Source organism: Daucus carota, chromosome 8, assembly GCF_001625215.2.
Source record: "Daucus carota subsp. sativus chromosome 8, DH1 v3.0, whole genome shotgun sequence".
Classification (NCBI taxonomy): Eukaryota; Viridiplantae; Streptophyta; class Magnoliopsida; order Apiales; family Apiaceae; genus Daucus; species Daucus carota.
In genome coordinates, this window is record NC_030388.2 from 20,248,069 (window position 1) to 20,254,183 (window position 6,115).

At 35.3% G+C, this 6,115-nt stretch overlaps 1 non-coding gene across 1 annotated transcript; it reads left to right on the forward strand.

The window, feature by feature from the left end:
• Positions 1 to 4,412: 4,412 nt before the first annotated feature.
• On the forward strand, positions 4,413 to 5,860 carry LOC108199061 (uncharacterized). The gene is made up of 2 exons (XR_010286242.1): positions 4,413 to 4,664; positions 5,376 to 5,860. It is a non-coding gene; the product is annotated as an uncharacterized LOC108199061 (transcript).
• Positions 5,861 to 6,115: the final 255 nt, after the last annotated feature.

The following is a 6,115-nucleotide window of genomic DNA, read 5'->3' on the forward strand; positions in this document are numbered from 1 at the left end:
AAGTATTAGTCAAACTAATAGTATCACTAAAATATATAAATCTTTGACATCAAATACGGTTGGATCATCGAGATATATATTTAAAAAAAATAAAATACTAATCCATGAAGAAACTAGTTAGAAATATTAGTTAAACCACTAATTGACTATTAAAATCTCAAATAAAAACAAATTAATTTTTTCATATATCTTTTGTCATATCACTAATATATACAGATCTTTACCTCCATACTCTTGGATCATGGTTTTGAAAAATTTAAAAACCAATATATGATAAAATATTAGTTAGAAGTATTAGTCAAATCACTAGTTGACTGTTAAATTTAAATTCAATATTTTCTAGAAATTTTTGAAATATCACTAAAATATATAGATCTTGACATGTAACCGGTTGAATCAACAAGAAATATTTTTAAAAGATCAAAACATCGATGCGTTTATAACTTGTAACAGTGAAAGTATTGAGCTATTTTTAATTTTTTTTTTCCTTTTCAATTTCTCTCAAAAATAAAAATATGAAAATTTGTGCATAACTTCTGACGGAACCCGTCAGAAAGTGTATTTAGAGAAAAATATATATTATTCCCGCCAAAATTTATTAATAAAATAATCATTTTCTGACAATATTTTTAAAGTCTGTCGGATGTTAACATACATGTCCGTAAGAAATCATGGTCCCTCACAAGTCTGAGGCCCAAAGGAGGTCCGTCAGAAGTTGACCGTCCGATATTAGCTCACTTGTCCGTCAGATGGTAACTCCCGTCAGAAATTAAAGAGCAAACAACGCTCTGTCAGAAAGTGGCTGTCAGAAAAGCCTGTATTTGGTGTAGTGTACCCTCAATTGTGCAACATTCAAAGTAACATTTACTTAACTCTCACTGCACAACAGTTCTCATCTCGAGCAAAATACAAAATTTCCAATTGGTATATATATAAAAGAGCAAGCACAATGTCAAGGACTAGAATTGGAATACCCAAGTGTGGAAACAAATACGGCCACCAACGAACAGGTGCAAAAGCAGGGGCAAGTCCTTCTGTATAAGATGCAACACTAACCGACAAACCCAAGAAGGAAACTGCACAGTGATTCTTCCCCATTTTTTGACATTCCTGCCTTCCTGCCAATGAATATGGCATCTGTTTTTGTTTTCCCGAAAGGAAAATGCTGAAGGTCCCAATTAAGTACAAAATACCACATGTCATGTGTTTGTTGGCTATAACTCATTTAACAATAGTGAATTCCATGCACTCTCATTAATCTCATCAATCAAAAATCTCGAAGTGCCATATTATGGATGCCACTTCATTTAATAACAATTTTTGTACACAATTTGGCACAAGTAGCATTTTATTGTAAAATACGTTTTGTTTTTGTACCTGATAAACCAAAATGAAAGATGAGTACGTCTTCTATGTTTGATGTTTGCATATCACAGGGCCACCGCCATGTACACTAATAATCTGCTCTAAACATTGAGGTCACATTAGGACACAAGGTTGCCAGAAGTTATTAACATCCCTCCTTATTTTGTCATCAAATTTTAAATTGGGGTTGCCTATGTAGGCAACAAAACGACTCGATGAAAGCTACTACCAATGCACCGCTGCTGCAAAATCATAACAATTACCCTTTTGTATCAACAGATCCTGTATAATATGTGGCAAGAAATACCAGGCTGGCAATCTGTAGTCTCCGGTTGCCTACTTCGTTTTGATTTCTGGTGGACGGTCCTAAAATATATTAATACATCTTCAAGAAAACTAAATTCAGATAGGCTCAATAGCTCCTCTTCACATAATTTTTTTTATTGGAAACGCAATTTACCAGTTGGTCTGTTTGATCAGCTAATTATACGGCAATTCATTTAATTTTTTTACAGTTTTTTAGATAAGCAATAGTGTAATACACTCCATTCAACTTCAAACAGTACAAACAAGCTTTGTTTTAATCACCGTTCTTGTTATTCACGTTCTAAGGCAAGGATAAGCAGTAGCACACTTGAGCCACAAACATGTGAAACGACAATTAGAATGGTTCCTAATTCTGTCACTTGCTTTTATACAGTCCGATTGAAACACAATATTAGAATTAGCCAATTGCCCCGCCAAGCTCAAATCTGGAAAAACGAAATGAAAACAATGAACTGACTACAAGTACTCGCTAACTATTCCTGGCAAGTTTACCAGTCTAGAGTCTTTAGCAGCTAGTTTACATCCTTTATTAAGCTTAAAGGCTTTAGTAGCGAAACAAACGATACTTGGATAAGATAGAATATCATATGTGCCTACCACATGCTACTATTAGCTTACATTCTGGTTCATAGCCTCAGTCCAGAAGGTCATCACCAAGCTTACATGCATGCACGTACACACATCTGTCAGTGAATTCTACACACGATTACAAAAGCAAGCAAACAAGGAAAAAAACCAAGAAAGTGCTTGTCCTCTTCTGTTATATCTAGCAATTACTCTTTAGTATTTAACAATCCTAATCTATAGCTTATATAAATATGTACTAAGACGGCAATAGATCATGTTCAGTAATTTTTTCTTAGTTTCTTCCAAGTTTGCCATAAATATTTCATATAAAATCAATCAACAACATCAGACTCCAATTGACCCTAAAAGGCCTCTTAATCCATTTTAGATAACAAAAACACAATTAATCACTTGTTGTCTTCAATAAAAATTAAGAACGAGTCAAATTGCACAAGTAATTTCTTTTGAAGGAAGGACCGAATTGTATTTGTTGACGGGACAAAGGACAAAGGCTACTCCGCCAACACAACAGGAGGTTATTCCACCGCCTTTCCTCAGCACTGCCTCTGCTCCGCCCTGTTTGCATAAACTCTCTTTTATTTCTTTTCAGATAAGTCATAATACCCGCCTTTGAACTCCAAAGAGTACAAATGGACTTTGTTTTCATCACCATTCTTGTATAAATTGACATATTTAAGCAAGAATAAGTAGTTACGCAACATATACGTGTACCTAAACTAATCATATAGAACAACAGATATGTTGATCAGATTTTCGTGGAAATAAATAACGAAAATGAAAGCCTATCCCTGTCTTGAACAATACCGTTTAATCATGGGGCCAAGGACCATGATTTTCTCTCGAACAATCCGTCCCATAATCCATTTGTATTAAGAACAAACACAAAAATACAAAGCACTTTTTCTCTATAAATATTTACAGATGATATTTTCATGGGTTAATTCTATCCGAAAAACACTATAATGGGGCAAAATGTTTGCTGCATGAAACAGCCAGATTTACCTAATGAGCCTAAAAGGATTATCCGTTTTGACTCGAATTGCAGCACTCCTGCCTCTTCGACAGCTTCAAGAATAAATTCAAGGCAAGAACAGAAAAGTCTTTGCAGTCCTCCAACGAGAAAATTACCTGGAGCGACTGAAGCTTGGACATTGGAGCGATGCCTTATGGATTCGCCAGAAGTGAATATATCTCCATGTACTAATAATATTGGTGGTGATAATCGCCTTAAATTTGTGAAGAGGTACAAGAAAATTGACATGACTTCCCCTGATCTGAATACGGATTTCTTTACTCCGAGTCTCAGCTTCTCCTCCAACAAATTAGGACTTCTACAGAATATTGATGAAGGGGAAGATGTAGGTTCTTGTGGGGGTTCTAGAGGTCGGAAGGTGAACAAGAAAGTGAGCTTCAAATTGCCCGAAGAAGCTGATATCATCATATTCTACTCACCTAGAGAGAAGTTTGAAGAATACTAGAGTTAAAAAGAAGTTTTTCTTATTCAAGTATTAGGTCATCTGCAGAATTTTGAATTCATGCATGATGCATACACAGTGATCAGCCTCCGCGAGCAGAGCTGGCTCCAGATGTTAGAAGACGTGATCTAACACATAGCAAGTAAACACTTAATCATCCGTCCCAGAGCTTGGGTGCTTGGAATATTACCCCTAGTAGTGAATTCAGCATGTACAGAAATAATTGGCCATATGGTCTCATAGAGTATGTTCTTAATGTCATGCCAGTCTGTGCAACAGATAAAATAGAATCTTCTTTCTTATTACTCTGTGTATGAGCAAAATCTTCTATTCAAAATAGACAGCTCGTCGAGAACATACGAATGATAGTAGCATACGTCCGGCGGAAAAAAACGCTGGATGTGAAAATCGTAGAAATGTGGTATTTTTGGCTGAGGACCCCCTATATATATATCAAAAACTTAAAGTTAAGCTGTCCAACGCATTTTTTTCCCATGAACGTATGCTATCAACATACGTCAAAATAAATGTCCATTTAATAAATAAATACAAATAAGAAAGGAGAAAGTTGGAAACCAGAAGTGCACTTTGCTATTTATCAAAAAAAAAAAGAAAAAGAGGTGCACTTTGCTTGCATCTTACCACACCTCTGGAACCAAACTTTGCACTTTATTGTCTCTCTCCTGGCTTTACTTCATTCGCAAAGCTTTGATACTAAGCTAGCCCAGTACTTGACAATGGCTGGAGCATTAAAATTACTAATTGCTCTGATTTTAATCATTTCAGTGGCCAGTACAGGTTCAGCTGCAGTGCAGCAGCATGTTGTTGGTGGTGATCAGGGTTGGGATGTTTCCTCGGACATTGCTTCTTGGTCATCAGCGCGCAGTTTCAGGGTCGGAGACCTTATATGTAAGCTCCCTGCTCTTCCTCCGTCCATGTATAGTCGTTTTAATGTGAGAACACGTGAGTATCTTAGAAATTTGCAGCATATTTCTTAATCCACATGTCATTATCTAAATTGTTTCGCCTATCCAATTTAGTTTAGTCTTTATTAAACAAAACCTTATAGAACAGTCAAGAGAATTCTTGTTTTGTTTTTCTAAAATGTGTTTTCTGTTTTCCTCTTTCACGTGTACAAGATGACATCAGTAATTAGTTTCAGCATGTTAAGCAAGATTCGAGAACCAGGCATGTTCAAGTCCGGCTCGAAATCTTCGAGTCACATTTTTGAAAATCAACAAAATGCTCGAAGGTTATTTTATCAAGTCTAAACTCTACTGTTAGAAAACTTATGACGGAATATGTGTTCCATCGTAAGTTTGTTTAAATTTGTGATAAGAAAATATATTCCGTCATACATACGTATATTATATTTGGTTGTACGTATATTATGACATAATATATTTTTAGTCATAATTTTACGCTAAATTACAATATAATATCTGTTCCGTCATAAATTTGGCGTGTAAAATTTTTCAGTCATAAATTTTTGATCGATCCAGATTGTTGTAGTACAATCAAAAGGTCCATTTATTTCCGTAGCCTGCCTCATGTGTCCAAGTCCCTAATATCATTAACAACATTGCGACAAATCAGATTAACTTATATTTTGGTAAGCAGGGTTCGGGTACAAAGCAGAAGAGGAGAGTGTGGTGGAGCTGCGTAGCATCGAGGAATATATATCGTGCGATTTATCTAACCCCCTCAGTATTTTAACCGACGGTTTGAACAAAATCCCCCTTGAAAAACAAGGATTCAGGTACTTCACAAGTGGAAACACTGAAAGCTGCCAGAATGGCTTAAAGCTACACGTGGAAGTACAATCACAAGACAAATATAAATTAACAACCGTTGGATCATCAGAAGACGGCTACAAAATGGTTGTGGCAACTGGGCCGTCACCATCGATATCGGCTCATGACAATGAGTTTTGTTTTGTGCTGCTAATCGGTGCTGTAGCTTTGCATGTCGCTATGGCTTGGCACGAAAATTCGCTAATTTAAAGCTTTTTTCTTTCTTAATTACCCATTTGTAAGTTTGTCCGTTAATATTGATCGACATGCATGTGTATCTTTTTTTCTTTGACGAACAAATAATTTTTATTATGACAACATACTTAACAAAACATATATTGACCCCGAACTGTCTATAATCTTATTGTGAAATTAATGAACTAAACAAATAGTCGTTTTGTTTTCAGATCGCTTAACATTTATAATATTCATATTCTTAAATTTAAAAGATTTTACAATACTGGCAAAAAAAAAAAAGATTTTACAATGATATCTCAAGCAATCAAATGTATATTAGTTATGAAACTAGTATCATCACAATTAACCTTCACATAAGCATCATCTGTA